Source organism: Pithys albifrons, chromosome 2 (genome assembly GCF_047495875.1).
Source record: "Pithys albifrons albifrons isolate INPA30051 chromosome 2, PitAlb_v1, whole genome shotgun sequence".
NCBI classification, from domain to species: domain Eukaryota; kingdom Metazoa; phylum Chordata; class Aves; order Passeriformes; family Thamnophilidae; genus Pithys; species Pithys albifrons.
The window spans coordinates 60774431-60800062 of record NC_092459.1 but is presented as its reverse complement, the minus strand read 5'-3'; the positions used below and the strand labels follow the sequence as shown (position 1 = coordinate 60800062).

Here is a 25632-nt window from a genome sequence, read left to right as displayed (position 1 = left end):
ATTGACTTATTCTGATATGACATCAAATAAAGATCACAAACCTGAAGTCAATATGTTTGCTCAAACAGACTAATTTCAGTCAAACAATACTCAGTATCAGGAATGACAGCAACCCACCAAAATCAGGAAAACAAAGACAGACATGCTCACAGACTTAACAAGCAGCAAGTAATTCTTTGTTCAGTCCTCTTAGTATTGAGCATGCTTGCAGTAGCGAGCCATTTATTTAACAGAAGCCATAATTTATCATAAAATTGTGATCACAGGAGATACGTGTGCCCATATCACTTGAGGTGAGTCCCAGGAAGCCCCAAGACTCTCCTGCATGTCCTGGATTGAGCACTGTGGTCCTGACTTGGAGGCCACCAAAGTCAACAGGGGCCAAGGATCACAGTAGCATGAGAGGATTTTTATTAATAGATTCTATGGCCCTGTATTGCCAACTCTGAGCACTGCATTTTTATTAGTCCCTAATGAAAGCCCAGGAACGACTTTAAATTCTTAGCTACTAAAATTATGAAATAATTTTATTTGCCCTGGCATCTGTAATAAGAACAACTGCTTTCAGGATTTATGTGTAAACTTATTTGTTTTTATCCAGGAGGCTCATTTTTTTTTCTTGATCTCAATAAAAGGAATAATCTCAGGTGCTAGTATGACTTCCAATGTCACAGTGACGGAGCTGCGAGTTGGCATCACTTCCAATCAACTTATGGTAACCTGCAAATGCGGCTGAATGGCTTCCCCAAAAGAAAATTATTTTGCTCTGAAAATTAAATGAAAATCTGCTATCAAAAACTCAACCGGCGCCGGTGCCACAGCAAAAACAAACCAGGCGAGGCCAGGGAAGGGACCCCCGCGCTGCCGGAACGGCCGGGAGAGGGAACCAGCCGGTTGAGCTTCACTCTCCGACCAGCCGTAGCAAATCCCAGAAATACAAATGCTGTTCCCCGTAACCGCGCCCAGTCTTAACTAATTCAAAGCCGATGTCAGCGGCAGGACCCGGTGCGTGTGTCGGTACGGGACCCGAGTCGGGTCCTGCTTCAGCGGCAGCTCCAACCACCGGTGGTGGGGCTCCCGACCGCCACGGGCGGGCGCTGGGATGCTCCCAGGAAGCGCGAGCACCGCGTCGCCCCGCCGGGGCGGGTATTCTGCCTGCGGCGCCTTTCTCCTGGCGTGGGTGGGCAGGCTCCGGGGCCGGCGACGCTGCGGGAGAACGGCCCCACCACCGGCCCTGGCCTGACCCGGTCGAGCCCCGCCCGCCGCCGCCGGGCGTTGCGGGCCCCCATTGGCCGCGAGCGGCCCCGTGAGCGGCGGCGGGGACAGGAGAGCTCCGTTACCCGGTGCGGGGCGGCGGCCGCCCTCGCCTGCGCCCGCGCTCCCAGGGCAGCTGCTGCGCTCCGCTTCGCTATGCGCGGCTCGGCCGCGGCGCTGGCGGCGAGCGGGTGTTGCAATACATGCGTGTGTCTGCGGCACGGCCCGGGGCGGCGCGGCGGGCGGGCTCCTTGCGCTCCGCGGCGGCAGCGAGCCCCGCCGGGCCGGGCTGCTGCGCGCCCCCTGCTCCTGGCCATGTGCTGAGTGCGGGGTGAGCGAGGGTCGGGTGGTCCCCGCCCCGGGAAACCCGGGCGCGGCTGTGAAGCTGGGGCTGGCAGCCGGCACGGGGAGCCCCGGCGGTGTATTGTTCTCCCTGACAGATAACGTGATCCCGGCCAGGGAAGAGCGAGGGGGCGGAGGGGCCGGGGGAGGGAGAAAAAGGAAGCGGAGGGAGGGGAGGGGGCAGGAGGATCCCGCGTTCTCGGAGGAAATTCTCAGGCCGGGAGGACGCGCGGCTTGCGCACGGCAAGCCGGGACTGGCTCTCCTGGGAGTTCCCTCGGCGGGGAGGGGGAGGGGAGCGGCGATCTCCGCCGGCGGGGTGAGGCCGCCACTTCGCCCTCCGAGGCCCTGCCTCCGTGCCCTGCCCGGGCGCACGGCGCTGTCGGCCCCTCTCCGCCGGATACGGGCAGGGGCACAGCGGGCGGGCAGCGCCCACCGCCCGCTCCCGGGATCGCTCCCCACCGCCGCGCGGGGGGACCCAGTGACGTCACGGGCGGCGCGCTCCCCGCGCTCGCTCCGCGCTCGCCGCCCTGTAACTTCTGTTCTGGGAAGTGGTGCCAGGAATAGCCCGGCGGAGCCGCCTGCAGCGCCGAGCGCTCCCTCCCGCCGCGGCCAGGGCGGGCTGCGCCTCCCGGGCCTCCGCCTCTCCCCCGTGCAACACCAGCCCCTCCGCCACTGTCAGGGAGATGGTGATGAGCCTTTCCAAAAAGAGGGAGAGGAATGACCTGCCTTAAGATAAACGCGTGAAGCGGGCGCCCCTTGGCCGCTGGAATATCTCTTGTCTGTCTTTATATATAAAGAAGCACCGCGAGCCGCCTCACTCCGGGCGAGCCCTTAGCAAAGGAGCAACACGAGCGCCCGGCGAGATCGACAGCAGCAGCAGCAACAACAACAACAACAACAAGGGCACCGGGAGGGCTTCCCTCCTTCCTTCCTCGGTGACTTCCCAGGTGAGCAGCAGCGGCTGCTGCGGGCAGCCCCCTCCTCCCTGCCCGCCACTCGCCCCCTGTCAGCGGCATCAGCTGACAGCCGGTATGGTTGCGGGGCTGCTGCGGGGCTTGGGTGCGGGGCGTCGCGGGGCGCCGCGAGGCTGCGGGTCGGGCCACGGAAGAGGGGACGCTTGGCTGAGCCGTGGGGTCTGTGGCCGGCGCTCCGAGCGCCGCCCTGGGCGCCCGGGGCTGCGGGGGTAAATGGAGGGCAAGGCGGCGGGGGAAGCCGGCGGGGCTGTAAAACCGCCGGACCGGTAAGTCACCTCTGTGGCGGCGGCTCTGGGCGCTGGCAAGCACCGGCACCGTCCCCGGGGCACCACGGCCGGCGGCCCTTCCCGCTGAGCCGGCGCAGGAGGGGGACGCGGCGGGGACAGGCCTTTGTCGGTGCGGTGACACGCCGTTAGGAAATGTGGGGAATACCCGGCTTGTAAGTGTATGCAGATGAGGAGCAGGCTGCCTTGCGTAATCCCCTCCTGCGGCGGGGAATGGGCATGGTCACCGCCGGGGAGAGGCGCCCGCGGGGGGGCCGCCCCGACGGGGGTCTCTCCGCGGCCTCCGGCGCTCCGGGAGCCGGGGGGGCTCCATGCGGGGGGGGCCGCCCGGGGCCACCCGGCGCGGCGGTGGCGGGCAGGGCGCCGGAGGGAGGGAGGGGGTCTTCCTGCGGCTGCCAGCGCGTCCCCGCGGGGGGCGCCGGACACTGGGGTGTGCGTGTGTGTGTGTGTGCGGGGAGACCCGGCACCGCGCCGGCGGTGCGTGTGTGTGAGTGCGTGTGCGCGCTGCGCCGCGGTGACTGTTCCCTGAAGTGGGTGGGACGTTGGCCCGTTCCGGGAATGTTCCATGACGTGTAAACGCCACAGGAAGGGGGTTAACGAGGGGCTCGGCCGGGGCCGCTGCCGGGTCCCTCCCTCCCTCCCTCTGTTCCCCCGCCCGCCGGCGGGGCTGCCGCGGGGGCCGGCGGGGGCACGATCCCTTATGTAATGCGGGGTACGTGTGCGGCCGGCGGCGATTATGTAAGCGGCACGTCCGCGCCTGTCGCATAGGATATCGCATAGGATACACCACCGCACCCCGGCTCCGCGCCGGGAGGCGGCTGGACCTGCGGGCTGCCCTTCCGCATCCCCGCCGTGTCCCCACTGTGTCCCCGCCGTCGGGGTCAAGCGGCGCCGGGAGGGGGAGGGGGAGGGGGAGGGGGGGGGCGGGGCGGGGGAAAGCCCCGGGTTATCCCGGGTGATGCCCCGTAGCCCGCTCCGACCTTCCTGCCGGGGACTGGCGGGCGGCACGGCCTTCCCCCTCCTCAAGGAGCGCAGGGGAAGGAAGGTGATGATGTCTGTGCTCCAGCTAATGCGTGCCCCGAAGTGCTCCGTTCCGCGGGTGGGGAAGCCGGCGGGAAGCCCCAGCCCGCCTGCCTGGGGTCCCGCCGGCCGCTGGCCAGAACGCCTTGTCTCCATGGGCAGTCGGCCGGGACTCGCCCCGGGACAACGATAAAACTCATCAGAGCTTAATTTCCCGGAAAAGGGTTCTGTTTTTCTTATTAGTTGGCACTAATGGTCAAAGTTTTGTTTTTTTTTTTTTTTTTTAGGTGTTTTTGGTTTTTTTTTGTTTTTATATGGTAGTTGAAGAAATGAAATTTCTACTCAAACATTAAAGTTGGGGATTTTTGTAGACGGTATTTCTTAAATGCTTTTTAAAATTAAACTCGTAGACATACTAATGAGTTTCAGCAGAAATACTTAGCTAAATAGTTTCCCTTCTTTAATTTCAAAATCAAGTTCATTTCAAATGAACTTTAATACAAAACCTGTTTGGTGTTGTGCATTATTAATAATAGAGGGGGCTTAAAACACTTCATACCGACTTATTCAAAGGTGTTACTTTTTTTATCTTTCCTTCTGCTGAGTTTATACTGAGTATTGTTATGAAAGAAGTTAATGAAGTGGCCAGGGTGGCCAAAGAGATGCGTTGCTGGCTAGTAGATGTGTGCTTCTCTGCTCCCTGGCGCTGGTGGGTGCAGGCGTGTGTTCGTGCAGCTCCCAGCGCAAGGGGGCTCCGGTCATCGTCATCAGGAGTTCTGGGGACACCGGGTAATTATAGTAATTACTAAATTAAAAGAACTACTAGTCTAACGAGGTACAAATTCAGTGGGCCCAGTTTTAAATTCTGTTGTTGTTGTGGATTACCACTGACTACCAGAGGAATTTGATCCTCAGGATATCGGGATGTGGTGCGGAATCCTCAAAATTTTGATAGTGGAAATGATATGCAGACATGCTAAAAAAGTGCATCTGTTTTTTAAAGATAGGACAGTCTCTGCCTCTAAGGTTTGCAGCACATGGACATATTTAGATAGATGGAGTATAACCTGGCGATTATATATATTTACAGTTAGATGCTAAATCTTTCCTTATCCTTCTTGTCAGGAGATACTTCTGAAACTTCAGGTATCGATTATCAGAAACTTTCTTTTTTTCCCCCTTTATTTCATGTTTTGAAAAAAATTAGTATTGTATAATAGGCTGAGAGGCTTTTTTCCATGTGAGTTTTACAAAGTTTCTGCTGTCATCTGCAAAGGCATTTAAGATTACTGTGGTTTTCAGCTGTGCAAAGGTAGCAGTGGTATGATTGATGGAACAATCAGCATGTTTTATGTTTTATAGTCTGTTGTGTTGATACTGTTTTCCAATGGCTATTTGGCATAACAGTCTTATACATCCTGGCTTAAGTGATGTGTTAAAACCTCCCTTCTATGGATTAGAATAAAACTGAGCAGCACTTGTCCCAAAGCACAAATGTAGAGGACTTTTAATTGTGTATCTAACTCCAATTGTGTGGCAACAGTGCAGAATGCTTCTTTATAAAGGCAGATTTGTAGGTTCTCAAGTGACTAGATTGCCTCATATGTGAGATCTGTTTACAAACCTCCTTGTTACTATGAAGACAAAACAGAGAGCCATATGCATTCATGTGGTCCTTGCTGAATTATGGTACATGTGTCTACTTGAGTGTTTGGCAGTATATCATGTTTAGTTTATGTGGTGGCACCCTACAAGGCTATTCTTTTTTGACTTTTAACTATTTCTAATACCATTGGTTGTACTCAGTTATGCGAGGAAACTGACGGCACTGGTTTGCATGTTTGTAACTAAGCTGGATGTTTTTAAAGCAGGACACTTGTTGTTGAGCATTTTATCAAACTTCTTTGTTTATTTGTTTATTTAGGTGCTGGTTTTTAAAAGAATTAAGATGTATTGGGTTTGAGCAGAAGTGAAAGTAATGAATACAGTTTTGCATGTCCCTCTGCTCATCATTTTCGGGTCCAAAGCAGCTACTGCTTTTGTAATTTAATCATATTGGGTAAGGTAGTGAGAATATAAGAGCAATGTGCCTGGCAGAAGTGGTTTGCTTAGAGAAATACTGCAATATTTACCCATCAAAGAGAAGAATGCTTGTTATTTAAGAATATTACTGTAGACTATAAAAGTCACAGTAATGTATAAGTCACAGTAATGTGACCTGGGTTATGAAATACGGCACGCCATCTTTCACATTTGAATATGGTGGGGCTTTGTAATAAGCTGTAGTTATATTGATAGTTACCTACCCAGCTCTGTAAGTAGAGCTCAGCAAGTAGTACTTCCATGTAGTTCTTACATGAGTCTGCCTAAGAATTGCAGGTAGCTGAGCACTAACTCTCTCTGTCTTAGGTCCCATCAAAAGTTGTTTCTTCATGTCAGTGCCCTTCACACATTTTACCTCAGACATTAAGAAGAGCTGAGTCTGTCAGTGCTTGGTTTTAAATTTTTGGTCCTCTGAGCAGGAGGAATGCATAATTATTATTAGTGTGATGGGTTAAAGGCTTCAGAAGGAGTTCATTGATAATACTTTTGGGAGTTGAACAGGAGTGTTGAGTGCAGAGGCTGCATACCTTTGTTGTTTGAAAAAGGTCTTATACGTTATGAGGAAACCACCTTAAATGTTTTTTTTTCTTTTAAAGGGACAGGTTGTTTTTCCTTATGATTTCTTAAACAGCATCTCTGAAGTAGTATGTTACAGATCAAATATTTTTTTAAAGTTATTTGGCTTTCTCTTGTAGCTTAGTTATTTGTTGGGTTTTTTTGGTTTTTACCAGTTCAATGAAAGGAACTATCTAGCAGTTCCTAAAGAAGTGAAGAAACAACAAGGGGAAGCATAAGCTGGATGGAAAAGGGAGAATAATATTTTTTACATGTTTCAATCAGTAATTTTGGATGCTACCTTTAAAGAAAGTAACACAGAATTATCTCAGAAGAATGAAAATTTCGAGCTGACTGTGCCATTTTGATAGGAAATAGCAAGTCTGTACAGTTTTGTTTCTCTTTTGGGTGCTTAAACAGCTTTTATAGGATTTGCAGCAACTGCCCTATTTCAGCAGGAAATATTAAAAAACAGTTCACCGGGGCCATATTCTTTATTCTCCAGTGAAATTTGGACTTGTAAAAGTGCTGATCTGACAGCCTGAGAGAAAAAAATCTATTGTAAATAGAAGTACTAGAAATTTTTCCATGACAACCAACTAGCAAGCCCCTATTTGGACCTTAAGAAATAATTAGTGACATTAAAAAATATTTTAATGTCTGTAAAAATATAATTTTTTTTTACTGAAATAGCAAGTGGCTGACACCATGTACATCATATTTTTTAGCATTTTGGACCTTTGTTCATGGATTAAACAATTGAGTTTGCCCTAACTACTCAGTTGTAGTAGGCTGTTGCCAGTAAGATTAGTCTCTGAGAAATGTCTCTCACAAAGCTATGGGCATGGAGAAGGTGTGAGAGGGTATGGGTAGAGGAAATAATCTGATACAGTGTTTCTAAATCCTCAATGTAGAATAATCAGGTGTGCAATTTTGCCGGCAAATTAAGCTTCTTGTCTTGTTTTATTGTCTTGTGATTAATTTCTTGCTGTCATTGATATGGTCTGAACATAAGAGTTTCTTCTTGCTCTGAGGAAGTATTGTGGATTCTGGGTGCTTATTTTCATTTCTCTTTCAGGTACTTTTCTTACATCTGCAAAATGCTCTCTCTGTGCTCTGTATGCCAGGGCATTAGCAGCAATGTGGACACACTGGTTTTGGTCATGTTATTGCTCATGTTTTTGTATTTCCTTATTCTGTCCTGGATATGTGTCTTCTACTGTTTTTGAACCTGAATATTGCCTTTTATATGAATTAAGAATAAACTGTGTATGCTTTTTCCCCCTCCACTTTCTCTGGATGGGGGTCTCAGGGCATACCTACCCAAAAATGTACCACTTAAATGGCAGTTTTCTTAAAGAAATACAGTGCACAAATGTGGATTTAATTATCTGATGTAAATTCCCTGGTGACATGGTTGTGCTGATACGACTAGTTTGTAGAGTGATAATATTCTTTTTTCTGTGTTTGTTTATGCACGTTCTATCTCTGTCAGTGTAGACTTGGTCTCAACAGAAAAGTTCTTTCTAAAAATGACACAGAAACCACAAGTGATATAATAATGTAGTAGGTAATGAGTTTATGGCCACTTTATGCACCCTGGGGTTTGTTTTGTTGCACCTCAATTTGTGTTTGTGTAACAGAAAATTTGTTTGTTTTGTTTTTTTCTTGTAATTGACAGTTCTGCCCTAATATATAACTCATATACAAGAAACTTGATCCCTGCCCCACCCTCCCCCCCAAAAAAAGCAAAAACAACCCCCCCACCATTGTAAAAGAATGTATTTGTTCTTAAAGATTTACGTTCATTGCAACATATATAAATTGTAATAAGACTGATGCAGATCTGGCTAAAATCTATGATTTATGTAAGCTGCAAAAGTGTGGGACGAAGGATGTATTTTTTTAAGGCTGTGCTTTAGTTGCTGTTGTGTCATATAGGAGAAATTCAAGGTTTGATTGCTACAAAAAGTTTGCTTTTTTGGATAGTAGTTTATTGGAAATTCCATACAAAGAAAAGCAGTTAGATAATTTGCATGTACAGTTCAGTTTAATAGAAAAGTGAAAACTAGAGGAGCTAAAGGGAATTGAAATTACAGTGTTGGGTGACATTTTAAAAGGTAATGCAATAAAGTAGAGTTTGACCCTCTTCATAAGAAAATAGTCCTGAAAAAAATTAAACAGAAAATCTCCAGATTATTTTCTGTAATTGATAGTGAAGTTTAGACTTCTGTGGCTACAGAGGTTAATATCACTGCTGGGCTGGCTGTCCTAACTTAGTCCTCCCAACGTCCCAACACCCAAGCATGTCTGGAATTTTCCTCTGCTGGGCTTGCTGGGTGGACGGTTGAAGCTTGGGTGTACTCCTTATCAAGTGATTTATGAATATGGAGTAATACTGGGTGTTTTCTAGAAAGAAGTGTAAGAAGCTGAAAGAAAAGTCTAATTGCACAGTGTAGAATATAATGCCAGAGAATTTTGTTGAAACATTATTTAGTAAGCAGTTTTTCCATATGATAATAGCTGTGCTTAGGCAGAAAGAAACTTTATGTTTAAGAAACATCTAATGGCACAGAATCAGGATTATCAAAATTAGTTTGATTAGACAGTGGGATTGTCTTGCTCATTGTTTGTTGTTTCTGTTGTTTGTTTAAATAAGATAAGTGGCCTAATCTCTGTATTTGTGTGTTTTGTGTTTGTGGTTTGCATTTAAACAAAACATGTGTAGTGTGTCAAGAAAGAATAGTTTGAAATAATAACTGAGGTTACCCTTCCTTGACAACAAGATGTGACAGTATTTAGTTAAAGCAAAAACTATTTAGTTTATACCAAAGTTAGTATTCAACAGAGACTATGTTGCTGGCAGCTATTAACAGTCTTTGTAAGTCAGCGTAGTTCATTTTGAGTGTAGTCTGCTTACAAAAGTTCTAAAAGTATGTGGAGTTTTATGTTCCTTGTCTTTCAAAGACAGCTAAAATAAATAGTTCAGTTAGCTGAAAAATAATATTTTTATTTGCTATAACCGTTGTCAATTTTTTTTAGGTCCCAATGTGCTTTTCTTTCTGCACAAGCATTAGCAATGAAAAAGATGCTCTAGAGAGTAGTGCAGGTCCATGGTTGACTGACATCCATGTATGCTGATGGTGTTTGCATCCTCTGTGACACCTGTGAAACACTGATTCATCTTGAGAGTTGAATTTCTAAAACTATTTAGTTAATGTTTTAGAAAATAAATTCAAGTATACTTCATGATTTTCTGTAACAATACAGATGGACTAATTTTGACTTTTTTCTTTTAAAATCAGTTATGTTTATGAACACAATTTCTGAAGCTGCTTATGGAAAGTCTTTTTAACTGCATATGTGTGAGATAAAATAGTTCTTTAGTGAAAAAGTTACTTATCTTTGGCAGGACATTCATAGACTCCTGTAGCCAAATTCCCTATTCGGTTTAAGTCAATAAAAGTTTCTACAGTTTACTAAAAAATGGGATTAAACTATGAACTATGGAGACCATAAAGTTGGACATCCTGACACTGTGTGATATGATAGCCTGTTTTGATCACCAGACGAGGCTGTGGTATTAGGCTCTTTGAGTAAAGAGATTTTGCTTCAAAATCTCTACAAAGCTCTGTGAATATAATTTCTTCCAACATTCTCAGTAAAATTGTGTCAAACAGAACTTACCGTTTGTTCCATTATTTTGTGCTTGGTCCTACAACAGTAGCAAAATCTAAGTGTCAGTGGATATTTTCACAGTGTTGCTTGGCTAGAATTGATTTCATAAGGGTTAAATAACGGGTATGCTACATGTATTTAATTTTGTGAGGTACGGTTGAATTTTAATACAGGCTTAACAAGATGTTACCAATAACATCTGCAGAAATTTGTTATAAATGTAGGGGTAGCAGTCATTTGTATAATATGCTTGAAGGGGAAATGATGTTAGTGAAACACAAACTCACAGGAAGGTGTTTTTAGAGCTAGAGTCATGCCAAATACAGTGCTGCTACCTCTGCAGTTGGTTGGTATGATGGCAAAACGTTGGGATGGAGAGGGCAGTGAAGTTGGTCTAGTAAGTTATCTGTCATGTTTAATATATCTTATATTTTTAATACCTGATTTGCTTAATTACTAGTTAAAAATACACAAATTATATTCATCTTTGACCTAATTTAATATGGTAAGTAATGTTAATTATTGGTAAAAAACCTTCAGAGTCAGCCATGCATTAGAAAAACTGCTACATGATTTGAAGTAATTAGTAGGGCAATTTTTTTGTAACAGTAATTTTTTTTGTAAACAAGTAAGATTGTAAATTGGAACTGATACACAGTAGTATGAAGATTGCCATAGCACCTTTTTTTGGACTGACAGGACTTTGGTCTTTGAAATTCTGAGCAGCAAAAGGATGACATATAACACATTAATTTTCTCTGCATTGGTTTTAGTGTATCTCATTAATAGTTGAAAACTCTTACCATGTAGTTGTCCAGTGATTCCATTAAATTAGTTAGTGATTTCTTTGTGGACAAAATTTAGTCACTCAGTATGTTATCTTTATGAACAGACTTGGAAGAGAGATGAGACAATAGAGAGGGAAATGAAAGCATATCAGGTCCTCCCAATTTTTCTTTTGGAGCAAGGACAAGGTGCTTTTACAGGGTACCTTGAAAATACCTGTTTTGCTTCTGGATTGTATAGATTTCATCATCCAGGGTTGATAGACCTGAACCTTCCATGATAGGCCGAAGTGGCCACATTCACTTGTAAAAGGCAAGTGTACAGTGAGAGGAACCTTTGGTTTAGTTTTGGTCTGTGTCCTCTATGTAATGTTTTGTGGTGTGTCTGGGGTCTTTGTTCATTCCTCTGTAGTAACAGCAAAGTAGCTTTGAGTAGATATACCCGACTTTACTTCCCTTGCTCCTCAGATCACCCTCTGCATGGCAGGAAAGAGAAAGGCACTTGGGATGATGGAGTTCCTTTACGCACACTTCTCCAAAACTTCAGTGCAGCATATTTTCCACAAATGGAGTAACAAAGAGAGAAACCTTTTAATTTGCTTCCTCTTTGTCACTCACAGCTTTAGTAATTAAAGAAGAAAACACGGATGTTAAATACACTATTTTGGATGTATGGTGGTTGAGGATGAGGCTTAGAGTGGAAGATCAGTAAAATGGGGACTGGAGGTTTGAATGTGACTGATAGTGGATTATAATTGCTTAAAGGAAGTTATTTTTATCAGATCAAGTTTCCCTCTAACATTGTCCTCAACCTGAAGAATTTTGGTATTATAGTCTTTAAAATCCCTGCCCAATCACAAGTTTTACAATCATGTGTTGATGAGAACTAAGATCCTACAAAAAGCACAATCTTAACTTGTTTGACATCGCCACAGATAGCTTACACACAGAATACAATGCATTCTTATCTTGCTCAGTGGTTGAAGGTATTTCTCTTTACATTTGCTTATGCATGCTCTTGATTTAATTTATTTGCAGTATCATTTGGTCCTGGTCAATAGTTTGACCCACTTAACTAGGAAGCAGGGGAATAAATGAAACCAATTTTGACTACCTTTTTCTCAGTTAAGTGGATTGTCTGGCGAGCCAAGAGTGTAATAAATAGATTTGGTGGCTATTTACAGATTCACACACTAGCAACAGAGAGCTGTGTTTCACAGTCTCATTACATAATTCAAACAGTGTTACATCCAGATGATGAGAATACACCTGTGTTTTTCTTTCAGCCAAAAAAGGATTTTTTGATTTCTACTTTGATGATTTCCCATAGAAATAGACAAATTACAGCAGAAAATTGAGGGGAGTTGTCCCATTGTATGAAGAAATATTTAAGAAGTCATGTCTAAGTATATACATATACACATATGTGTTATCATAGCTTTTCCCTTTAGTCATGTGCTGTCTTCTTCATAGTATAGTAAACCTGGAATAATTTCCTGAGAGCACATGGTTGGAGGTCTAGCTTGTTTGTCACTGAGAGGAAGATTTATCCTAGATTCAATGTGGGTTCAACCTTTGCTGTTATTTAAATAGCAAAGAAGATATTTTAAATAAATAAACATATTTGCATTATTTCCATGTATTAGCATTTATTTCACAGGGGTATACATAGATGCATATACATAGCCACATTTTGTTAAACAGCTAAAAAAAAAGCTATTAGTTCTCTTTAGTGAACTGCTGTGGTCTCACTTTGGTACAGTGGGTATCAGAATATGCCGAGGTGACCTTTCTAAAATGTTATTCAGTGTTTTGAGTCCTCTGCTGATAGGAGGATGCCAGCAGGGTCAGTAACTGACCATGGCCCATTTAATTGCCTGTGACTGACTCAGCCAAGGTCATGTCTTGTTGGACCATGAAGATGTTTACCCTCTGAATTGGAGCACTTTGAATTTCTTTTACATGCTCTAGTCATATCACTCTCAGTCTATTTGGAAGGTTAAAGGATCATTCCTGAGGCCCAGTGGTTGATGTTGCCTGACACTCTGTGCATGGTGCTCATTAACCCTTGCTCCTCTGTAGGACACCCATGTCCACCCCATGGCTGAACTGGTGGTGCCAGGTCTTGTGGATGTAGAAATGTGACCAGGAAGTCAATCCATGAGCAGACTACCTGTGTAAATAGATGATGGAAATGAAAGCTATCATAAAGAGAACTTGCATCATGTCAACACTTATCTTGTTGCTTGACCTTCCCGTTTTCTGGTGTCAAGCACAAAACCATCTTGCCCTCATCTGACAGTTTTCTAATCAGTGCCCCATAGCTGAGAAGATGACACTAAACTCTGCCCGACACAGCTTGTGACACCATGTGAACTGCCTTGTCTCTTACGAATAAAATGAAAATTTTGTCATTTTGGGTCATATCATGATCAATAAAAGTGCAGAATGGGAAGTTGTTACCAATTTTTTTTCCCCATGAGGCCAGGATTTTGCCATTGGCTGTAGACAGGACTTGTACTGCTGAAATAGTGCTCCTCATGACTCTCTCGGCCTATAAATGGAAACCTTTGGTGTGTGACGTTTGCTTTTCATTGGAGTTAGTAACATTAGGTGAGAATGTTGGAGAAACTGTCTACGTGGAAATAGCCTCTGGATACTTCAGGCAGAGAAGGTCTACAAAAAAAGGCACTCTCAAAAGAAATTATCTGTACGGTATAAGGTAATTTGAAAAGAAAAACATGCATTGTGTACCCCAAGGTGCTTTCATTGTGCTTTGAATATAAAATGTGTGAAGTTTTAGGTGCAAGTGTTGGAACTGACAGTGGCTTAGAGCTGTGGTTTTAGGTTTTTTTTTTAATTATTATTTGTAGTTATAACTCAGCTGAAAAAGGAACTTGTTTGGAGCTAGAGCTGTATCTGACTTGTTCTGTATGCTTCTCTCCCAACTGAAATCCCATTATCTGGGTTTGGAATTTTTAAGATGTGAGAAGCTTGCATTTCATTTCAGTTTGTGTATGGTGTCTTTGTGTTTTTTGTTTGTTTGTTTTTTTAATGAGGTCTGATACCGTCTTATTTCAACTGGCATTATTTTTTTTGTTTGGTTTGGGTTTTTTGCCTGTTTTTGGTATGGTTCAATGTTAAAAGAGATGAAACAACATACACAGAAGGTTTGCAAGGTTCTAGTGTAACCTACCTGTCCTATCTAGTTCTCCATTGTAGCCCAGTAGCACCAAATTGAATTAGCTTATCACTGATAAGGTTTTTCTTTGCACTTCCCCATTTTCAGATGTAATTTAAAAATAGTTTTGTACCTCACCTGGTGGGTGGATTAGAGGGCAGCTGAGTTATTCTCTTTCTTTGGATACTACAAACAAAATGAAAAAGGAAGAGGAAAAAGCCCAGTTCAACGAAAGCTTTTCACAAGATTCTAGAATGCATAACCCTGGGCAAAAAGGGCCAGTTATTGGAGTAGTTCTTGAGTAACCTAATTGTTTGATAAGGATCCTTGCCTGTTTAAATTGTTGTTGGTTGTTGGAAACATTCCATTTCTAAGTTTGTGCCTTACTGCATACCCTGAGGTATGTGTACAACACAGTGTAATTGCACAGTTTATTATTTTATTAATGAGAGCTGTGATAATGTGTTGGCTCGTGAATTCCCTCCAGTCCAGGTGTAGTCTCCTAATTGCCCAGGATTCTGCGATTCTGTCGTTTGTTCTGGAGATGGTGATAGAGAGCAAAAGCAAAGTCTTTCCAAGCATGGTTCATACATCTCAGACCTTACCCTAAAGCCTGTGCTTGGTGTGATAATGCAACCAAAGGCTGTAAAGGCCAGATACCTGTTTAACACACACCTAATGAATAATAATAGAAGTGGCAGAAGTAAATTTTTACTACATAATCCTGAGTACCTGAGACTTTGCCAGCTGGAAGGAGAGGGCTGCACACCTTAATTGCCCTTCCTAACCATAACAGAGCACCCCTTAGTATTTCTTTGATCTGGGTCTCTCCTGCCTGCCTCTCTACCCGAGTGGCTGGAAGACTCTGACTTCATTTGCTGTAAGGCACACAACAGTGAGCAAGCATCTGGCATGCAGCAGCAGCTCCCAGTTTTCATGTGCCTCAGGGGTAGCAGACGTAGTAGGTTGCCTACTCCCATGTTCTGGAAACTATTTCTTTATGTGGATACCAGATCCGCAGCACATGAGCAGGGAGCAGCATCAGTAGAGGTGTGGTCTGTGGAGTTGTTGGGGAAATCCAATTTACTGTGTCTGTAACTCTGGAGACAAAACTTTCCCATAAAAAGCCATGGCAAAACACCACATCCTCAAACAACTAGCACTTGCTCTGCAGTGCTGTCTGCCTCTCCTGATATGCTGTAAACCTCTGATCCTGGGTTTGCACAATCCGGGGAGCTCTCTGAGGACAGGCCAGGCAGGCCAGGTAACCCCAGCCCACAGAATGGTGGGGTGGTGAGTTCCCACTGAATGTATCACAGTCTGCCTCCTTACTGTGGTGGCTGGTACAGTTTTCCAAAGCTCCTGAAACTGCTCATTACAGAACTTGGCTCTTCTACAAGGGTTTTTCATAGCTGTAGCCCCTGTGGCTTGATGCAGCATGCTTTTCTGGAGGAACAGATGGTGTATTACGTAGAAAGTTACTGTATTTTTGTATCACTGGTTAGTATTTTATTTATTTCACTGTTCATTTTTTTTTTAAGGTGGGCATATAGGATAAGTGCAGAACTTGGAATCAGTATTGGATTTGCCTTTGATGTATTCAATTCTGTGTATGCATGAAGTATTTTACACTGAGTAGTGTGTGCTTTCTGAAGTTTTAGTGATTTTCACGATTTGGATTGACTTTAGTTCAGATTATGGTACAGGAAAAAAAGCATTTTCCTATTAAGAAGATCTTTGAAAGGAAAAGTAAATACCTTCTTAAACAAGCTTTGTCCTCACTGGAGTACAGTTTAGTTTTTAAGTCAGTAGATGTGGTTTTTGTATGTAATCTTTGTTTTTTTAATTGATATCATCTGGTCAATTTGAGAGAAAGTGCTATTCTTGTAAGAAAAATATTTATTCTAAATATTATTGTTGCCTAGGATCTTGTTGAATTCATGACATACAGAAGCAGTGAAGTTGATTTAATATTTTTAACATTTTAAAGTGTTTTCTCCTTATTTCCATGAAAGCAATTTAAATTAGTGTTTTAACAATTGCTTTTGGTATCTTGAAGTTAGGTTACCTATTGTTGAAAATTTCAGGTTCTTAAACACAAGTTTCAAATCTGCTTTGTCTTCATTAGACATTTGAAATAAAATATAAATATTTGAGCAAACCCCCAAATAAGGTCTTGCCTTTTCCCCACTTAGCTTCCAGGACTTGAAGGTGTTTTGTCTGAAGAATCTCCATAAGTCATTACTTATAAAAGATAGTTACAGGCATAGGATTTTGGTACCACTTGGTCAAATCACTTTAATATATTAACTTTTATTTCTTATGTGAATATATATATTATTATACATATATGCATGGGTGTTTATTACTTTTATCTGTACACTGACACACATGAGTGTATGTGTGTAAATATGTGTACACACACCACAGACACATATACACTCTCACGCTATATCTCTATGAACATTCACACACATCCGCACTACATGGGATCATCCCATTTGAAATTTAATGTTTTCATCCTAAAACCAATCCTTACCCCATAACCGGAACTTTTCTCTTGGCAATGTAACATTTTCCCAGTAGCTTCTGAATGGGAGTCTGCACATACATCCCTGTTCCAGAAGATGTCTGAGGTTATATGGGGGGAGAGACCAGTTCTGATGGCAGAGCCCTCCTGGGCTAGGAGAGCATGCTCTGGGAGAACTGAATGCAGTCAATGAGAAGACAAAATGATAGGGAATATTTCAGGAATTTCTGATTGCTGCCACTTCAGTGGTGGTTGGATTGTACCCTTCGGCAGTGGGCAGTCTCATGCTGAATCCTGTGTACTGCAGTACTTAGGGTTGCACACACGGTTCACAGTGAAAAACAAGCCCCCCACTTCTGTTTTTTGCCATATACAATTTGAAGATAAATAATTACCTGCTGTCAGGTGTTTGCCAGCTTGGACTTTGTCATCTTTCTTTGCCTTGTTTTCCTCATAAAATTGGTGCAGGATATTTTAATTATCTGCTTAGAGAATTGTTTGAGAGAATTCCCTTAGTGATGAGACAGTTCAACAAAAAAATCTCAGTGGCTTTTCCACTTGCACTTCTCAAATATGCCTTCAAATGGAAGTGACAGTTATAAAAACATACTTTGAATTCTGAAGTGATGCAGTGTAGTGGGTTTGTTTTAAGTATTGCACAGATGAGTTGTGAACGGTAAAAGGTGCTAGATATTTTGTAGATATTTTGCTTATTTTCCATATGTATTCATACTTACCACAACCAACTGGAATGGCACGTTTTCATCAGCATACCAAGGGCACTGGTATTGAGTAAAGGTCACAGTTTGCATCTGCCTTAAGTTTCAAACTTTAAATGAGTAAAACCAAGGCAACAGATAACAATTCTTTTAAAAATATTAGGGTCCTATTTGGATGCAAGTTATACTGCATATTGCACTTTCTCACCTGAAACCATGGTTTAATACCATTTGTCAACTAAGGGAACAGTAAGATGTAATTACATGAAAATTAACTCTCAGGACATGGACGTGTATGTGAGCACATAGTTGTTCCTTGTTATATTCTATGTTCTTTAGCAGACACTGTATTGCAACAGGAAACCATATATGCGTGAAAAATGCGTATTTGTGATTTGGCATGCCAGTGTCTAGTGGTTACACAGCCTGTCTGTGTGCGGCTGCTGCCACTGTGCCGTGTGGCAATTGTCTCAATATGGTCAAAAGTGCAAACTGTTGGTGCAGTTCCTTCATTCTTGGATATAGGTCTAAAAATAGTTGACCAAATTTATTCTGAGTGAGTGTGGTACTAAATGGTCAGATTTCAGAAAATTGAATGGCTCCCTGGCTGTGCACAGGGGAAGCTTTCTTACAGTGCTTTTGAGGGTGTTGTCCCTTTTTTCCTTCTCTCAGAAGAATGTCACTACTTACACCCACTGTGTTACAGGACGTGGCTGGATTCTGTTCCAGCACCCACATTTTTAAGGGCGAGATTCTGATCCCTTTACTCTGATTGAACTAATCCAAACTGTCTTTGCTACAGTTAATGCTTGTGTACTGCAAATCATTGCCAACAACAAAGACTAACTTGTCTGCTTATTTTTTATATTGAAAAGGATCCTGATGATTAATGCCAAATCTACAACCTTCAGGATTAACTCTTTAAGCTAAAGTCAGAACAAGAAGCAGTAGAAGTTTCTTCATCGTGATGGGGCAGCAAATTCTAAAGATACACTATCTTTGAAAAATTTATCTGTAAAGGAAAGGGTAGAAAACAACCAAGCCAGTTCATACCTAGGTAGAAAAATGTTTTTGAAAGTATACACAAAATATGTAGTTTATAAATAATTAAGATACTATCTTTGACCTTTTAGTAAAATGAACTGTTTTGGTTAGCCAGTGACACTGCATATCTCCCACAAAAGATGCAATATATTATGACCTCTACAGGCTGGTGATTCCCTAGTTTCAGCTCTGTGTGTGTGTGGCTCGGCTTCGCGAACGAAGATTTGGGAAGGGCTGTCCCCACGTGGGTGTGCCCTACCAGCCTGCGCAGTGGATTTTAGGTGAGGCTCAGCGTGCGCAGAACTGGCCCCACCGTTTAAGTCCTGCAGTTCATCTGCCACGGCCGAGTGAGCTTGGACAGTGCCAGTGAAGTCCTCAGGACTAGAACCTACAGCACCCAGCATTTCCCAGGAGTCTCCCATCCAAGTACTAATCTGGGGCTGACCCTGCTTAGCTTCCGAGATCTGACGGGATCGGATGCCAGGGAGGCATTTAACTGCCCTCTAATACATTGAAAACTACAGGGGCTGAAAGACTGGCTTCAGTTCCCGGTGTGACCACAGGGTGGTTTTTGCAGAAATGCAGCAAAAATACTCTCTTCAGCTCGTGATGGTAGTATGAGAATTCAAAAGAGCATTTTCCAAACTCTTTGTAACCTTTTTCACTGAGGTTTGTTAAGTGCCTCTGAAAATCTACTTCTCTCAAGTGGAGCACTGACAACCAAATCTGTTCCATTCAGTGTACAGAGGAAAAGCCCAGTGTCCCAGACACCAGAGGTTGTTGCTGGGACATACTTGTGGAATGACTGTATTTATCACTGTATTTTGACATGTTGCTCAGAGGCTTATTAAAAATGGGTCTAGAATGTGTCTCATGCATCAGAGCATACTGTAAGCCTATGCATCCCCTCTGCCTCAGGAGAGGATCAGCATTTCCTAGGAGTGGTTGTTCAGACTGTACTTTAAAGCTTCCAGTTGTGAATGGAGACTGAAACAGAGTCTTAATGATGCTTTCAATTTAAAAGTCTTTCTAATTTCTAATTTAAGAAGGTAGCAGTGGTGGGTAGGACTGCAATTTAGATTCTCCCTATGCTTGCCAGGTATACTAATGCTTTACTTAAGTTTAGATGGGCAGCTTGGGAAACAGTTACCAAATGTTGAATATCCACATGCCACTACCCAACTCCCATGCCTTCACCTCTTTCCTTGAGCTGGCCCTTACTTGCTTCAGAAAGAGAGGAATAAACTGAAAAGAAGCATCTGCACTTGGTCTGCTGGGTTATCAGTCATATTTGACAAGGGAATCCTGGAGCTGTACACATTAGTTTTGCCCCAGATGGATTCATAAAACATGTTTTATACCATGTGATCCAAAGCTATGTAAGGCTTGATTTCCAGGTGCTTGCAGAAGTATGGGCTGGAGCGAGAGCTTTGTGCATTTTGATATTGTAGTAATATTTTATTCTACTTCTATATTGCAGTAATATTCTTACACAAGCTGTACAAGAAAAACACGAGCAGCACGGCTCCTGAGCAAATATTGTTTCTAGTCACATAGGATACTTTGCAGCTGAGCCTGGTAACATGCTGCTTAGCTGTTTTGCTATGCAAGTGCAGAGAACACTGTTAGCAATAAAGCCACTGCTGGTTTCTCCTCCAAAGCCTCCCTCCTTGCGGTGCATTGGAAATGACTGAACTTTGGCCCTCAATCTGCTGACACCCTGAGGGAGCGTAAGTGTAATGACGTCTTTGCTTGTTTCAGCTGCACAACAGGAAACGCTCGTGGCCTCCCCTTCTTCCTGCGCTGAGAAAGTGCTGCTGCCTTTTTTTTTTTTTTTTTTTTTTTTTTTTCCCTTCCCTTCCCCTGCAGTCGAGTGGGCTGAGACCTAGTTTCAGGTCTGGGCTCTGCAGCTAGCTGGTGCTCACACAGGGCCCCACTGCTGCTGCCTCCTCCCTGGGACAGCCAGTCACCTGCTATTGCTCTGCTGTCGTGGTGATGCTACAAATACAGGCTTTGGTTTTGTTTTTTTTTTTGTTTTTGTTTTTTTAAGTCTCCCGGAGAAGTGACTGAGAAGAGAATACAGCTATGTGGCAATGGCTTGCTCCATAGAGCATGTCACTAGACACAGCTCAGCTGCAAAGGCCAGGATGGTCAGGTGATGATTTGCCTTGGGGAAACCATATCACTTCTGTAATGCAGAGGACACACTGTCAGGTGGGCATTGAGGGATCCTGGAATATGGTCCCAATAGTGCTGAATAATGCTAAATATAAGGGGCCTGAACAAATTTCTTTGTCGTGCTGGAATACAGAGGCTTGCTTCTTGCAGAGCATTGAAAGGAAGCCTGTTTAACCCTCTCCAGCTGCTGCTTTTACACTGCGTAACCAAAACAGGGTTATGAGTAAAAATGGTTATTTGCAAAACACAAGCATTTTGCAGCTAGCTCAGGGAGGAGGATTTTATCTCAGCACAGTCAGCCAGAACATTAAAGCAATACAGCATTCTTGTCAGTGAAATTAACTGATTCAATATACAACTGCTATTTTATAATGATTGGGGGGGTGGGTCACTTTTAAAAAATAAAGCACATATGCCATAGGGAGTTTGCATATTGTGGCATGAAAGGAGGCACTGACTAGTCTAGAGGATGGTATCCTGAATTTGAAAGATTTATTTAACTTTGAATGTAAACAGTGCTGGTGCAGTTGCTTGTTCTTTTGTTTAATGTTGCATAGGCGTATTATTTAAGGAACAGCTTTTGTCTGGTTCAGTAATAAGCAACTTCAGCATTTACCTCATTAATCTATCATACTACCTAGCTACATAACTGTTGTTTTTAACAAGCTGGAGTTACGTAACATGAATCATGCCTGGTGAGATGCTTGCAAGGAGGAAAAAGCAAGACAGACAAAGAAATAATGGTGCTCAACCTTTTGTGGAATAGGATATGACTGGGTTTTGAAATTAAATGCTGTGTGTTGGTACTCTCAGCTGTACACACAAGGTCCAGCTATTTGTTATAAGGATGCATCCTGAAGCAAAGCCTTGGGATGGGAGTGTTTAACAGACAGAAGGGTGAATTTGCTCAGGCATGAGTAGTTCTTGAGGGTTTTGTATACATGCATGCCAAATTCCCCCCACCCTGCTCGTGTCTTTCCTCCAGAAAAGCATTGTAAAATAACAAGTGAGGGAAATCCCTTAAATGGGGTGATTTCACATGTAAAAGAAAAAACCCAACATTTATAGGGGTAATCACAGCTCATCAAGTTATATAAATCTTTTAAATATACCCCTATAGGATTGTTAGGCATGTGTGCAACACAACAGTCCTCTGTCTCAGGAGATTTTAAAACCAGTTTATGGAAAAGGGAGGCAAGTGATTATATGAATGCATTAGAATAAAAGCAATTGATTTTTAGTTAATTTTTCCTTTAATAATATTTCCTTGACAATTTTCTCTGCTGTTACTTAGGTTTGATCATCAAAGTCATGCTGAGTTGTTAAGCCTTGGATGACTTTTTACTTTAGTGGCATGGATACAAATATTAAGTAATAATAATGTCAGGAGATAAAGGTGCAAGAATAAGAGATCTCTAGGTAAGGAATGGGAATAATGGCTTTTTTGGAAAGGAATGGTTTAGTGCTCCTGAAGTTACCTTCAAACTCTCCTTCTCCCTCTCATTTTGACCAAATAATTCTGTATTTTGCTTTTTTTGTCAATAAAATGAAATAGCTGTACACTGTGGCATAGGGTTATTAACTCCTGTATTTTGATATTTTATTGTTATTTACAACAAATGGTCATAAATGAGTGCTGGTATTAATGGTCTTCTACACTCCTGTATGTGCATATGAACACAGTTGGTAGGGACAGCAGCTGAGATGTTGCAGTGACAAAGAGTTGCATCTGTGTGCCACTGCTGTAGTACCACTGCTGATAACCTCAGCATGGAGAGGAGGAGGAGGTGAACAGACGGAAACATGTATTTTCTCACACAGGAGGCCATTCGGGTCATGGCCCAGGAATGTCAAAAAGGCCCTATAAGGAAGTGGACCATGTTGCTCTTGTTATGTCCTTTTTCCAAGCAAATGCAGGATTTCTCTTGGACTGTCAGTGTAACATTCTTCAGAAGAAACTTGCTTTTCCTAATGAAAATTTCCAATAAATCTCAGTCTTCAGGAGTAATTTCATTTATTGTACTGAATTCACTTAATTGTGTGTAATCACATGTTACAGCAGCAGAAGCTTAAAGCTGGAAATCTAAATAGCAGCATGTAAGGATGCCGAAGACCTTGTAGGTGAAGGAAGATGTTTTCCTGAATCTTCATGATGACAACCAAAATTAGAGTTCATCAAATACTTTCTGTTTGTATCAACTCCAATACTTTTTACTTTTGACTCTGTAGTGGATTTTGTCTGACTTTAGATATGTCCTTTTTGCAACTCCATGAGTTTCTTAATGCAGATGAACATTATGTAGGGACATCATACAAAGTGGTTGAAATTTTTGTTCACGCAATTGCTGGTAGCATGAGCGCACTTTTCTGATGTGCTTGCTTAGGAGGGTTTGAGTGTCCTTTATTTGAGTTTCCCTTACTCTTTTGGATGAGAAGTTCTTGTGGCTTTGTGACAAGCTTGTAAAGCCAGAAGGGTCAAAGAGAGCATCATGTGAGTTTTCATCCCATGTTTTCATAGAGTTGATGAGATGAGCATAGCTGCAGAGTGGGTGGTTGTGGCTGCCTGCTGCCTTGCCTTGTCAAGTGAGACCCTCTGCCTGCTGGCCTTTGCTGGGGGTGACCACAGGTGGGCTGAGGGCTGCCAGGGGTTGAGCTGGAGAATGAGATTGGGGGTGAGCTGGGGCTGTGTGGGAATGGGACAGTGCCACAGCGAATGAACAGTTGGGATTGGAGCTCCTGAAAAGCAAGGATTGTTAACCATCTGCCGTGGGAGGGGTGGGCTGGTCTTGATTCTGGTGCAATTTCTGTTGCAACCAGAATAGGGTAAGCATGTGGCTGCTGGGTGAAAGAAAGTTACTTGCCTTGAGTGGAGCTGATGCACAGGCAAGGAGGAGGTGTATTTCTGTGTATGAGCAGACAGCTACTTGCTCAGGAGTAAACTCTCACGTTCTGAGGTCTTTGAATAGATCTTCAGAGGTTACTGGCCCATGTCATAAGGCTCTGCGGAGAGGGATTTCTTGCCCTGCAAGTTGCTGTACACAGTTCCATTTTCCTTGCTTTTGTTAAAAGCCCATGCATCTTGTCCATTCATACCCTTAAGTGTTGTCAGGTTATCAAGTTGTTCTCATATTGTGGCAAAGCTGGAAACAATTACCAACTCAGTTTTGCCATTTTTGCCTGTTAAAAAAGGTGAAATTTAATTTACACTAATTATTTTATCAAATGAGATACTCAGCATGAAGATGACTAGGTGCAAATTAAGATTAAATAAGTAAAGGACAAAAATATGCTGTGCATTATATTTTTCATGTTAAGGATTTTATTTGTATTTCATTACCAGTCCATCTGCAAGAAGACTTTTCTTAGCAGATTGAAGCATTAAAAATAAAAACTCAAAACAACAAAAACCAAATAAATTTACAGTAAGACTGATAGAATAAAGATTAGGATGTGAGAGTTTTAACAAAATCTTCTCTTTACTGCAGGCTTATTTTCTTTTCACTCTGGTTGTACTGTGTGCCTTGGTATGGAGCCATGCAATGGCCACCCTTTTTACAGGTTGTGTTGCTGAAGCACAACCTTTTTGTGGCCTCCTCAGGTTGTTTAGTGTGTGAAATTGGCCCCTAGGTAATACTGAAAATTGTATTATATGTAACTTGACCTGTGTGGTCTTAGCTCCTTGTCACAGGAATGGATTTGAAAGCATTTGCCTGGTTCCTGTGATTGTGCTTGTTGCAGTCCTGCTACCGCTCAGCCAGTCCCTCAGTGAACGTGCCACTGCTTTGGGACAGACAGATCACGAGTCATAATGGCTCTGCTCTCTGTGGGGATGAGAAGCAAAAGGTTTCGTTCAGTTGTAGACAAGGCTAGCCAGCCATGGGATTGTGTTGATTGCACCATCAGTCTTACGAAGGTGAGTTCAACGTTGGAGTGGTTGTTGCCATGACATGGTAAAGAAACATGTTGCTTGAGGTTTTTTGTATCACAAATACAACACCCTTTTCTGTTGCAGAGAAGTGATTTTACCATACAAAAATATGTGTACTGACTTTGCCTCAGCTGGCCCTGGCTTTGAACCTTCCCAAACTTTGGAGATGTTTATAGCAAGGTTTTCTTTGTGAATGGAATTGTTTTTCTGTGTGTAACATGAAAGATTTGGTTTATCTGCGTGAAGCATGCTTGCTTGTGCAGTTGCTTTCCACAGGGCAGTACTTGTAGATTAAAATCCTTTCTGTTGTGGTTGTGCCAGTTCAATTCCTTCTGCAGCAAGTCCCTTTTGCTGGCGTACTGCATGCAGTAAGTTGCCTGGTTGCATTAGCAAGAAAGCAAGTTTTTAATTTCCTCTAACATGTCATTCTTGTAGATTCAAAATGGTAAGGACAACTTTTTGCAAGCATTTTGTAAAGATACTCTGAAAACTAAAATAACACTCAGTGCTTCAATGTATCTTTATCCATCTGTAAAACTGCTCTTAATCCATGTGTTTGCACTTGACACTGGAATGCTTTGCATCAGAACTAGAAATTACAGTGTCATCTGCATGGAATACACGTTTGAGTATATGGTGGCATGTTTTACTGTCTGATGTGTGACCACTCAAGCTCAGCAGTACATCGCTGACTATATATATTTACTTTAGTTCTCTAGCTAAGGAAGTATGGTCTGGTGACTAGCAGGCTAGGCAGGAACTCGGTACCCATAGGTTCAATTCCTGGTTCTGCTACACAATTCATGAGTTTGGGCTAAGATTCACAACACATTACACTGATTTTCATGTGAATTATATTCAAGAATATGAGTGAGGCACAACAATATCAGTGTTGTGCAGTATTCTCGTTGTGCCAATTCCACTTCCTTATTTTACAGAGATGTCTTGTAGACAGATGCTGTACTCTGCCATAGGGAGCCAATAGGGGTGTTGTGCTAAAACTGATTATGGGATTTGAACCTTAATGTTTTGTTTTGTTTTGTCTGCTTTAAAATG

General features: G+C 43.0%; 1 protein-coding gene across 8 annotated transcripts in view; it reads left to right on the top strand.

Moving 5' to 3' along the window:
- Positions 1-1371: 1371 nt before the first annotated feature.
- Positions 1372-25632, top strand: part of HIVEP2 (HIVEP zinc finger 2) — a 140951-nt gene continuing 116690 nt past the window's right edge. For 4 of the 8 annotated variants that reach the window (XM_071549207.1, XM_071549205.1, XM_071549206.1 and 1 more), the window contains exon 1: positions 1873-2544. The gene's annotated coding sequence lies outside the window, so the exon portion shown is untranslated. Of the gene's footprint in view, positions 1586-1872; positions 2545-2922; positions 3011-3459; positions 3568-20598; positions 20685-25632 lie in introns of those variants that run through there. The other 4 variants (XM_071549204.1, XM_071549211.1, XM_071549209.1 and 1 more) reach the window with 4 other exon arrangements.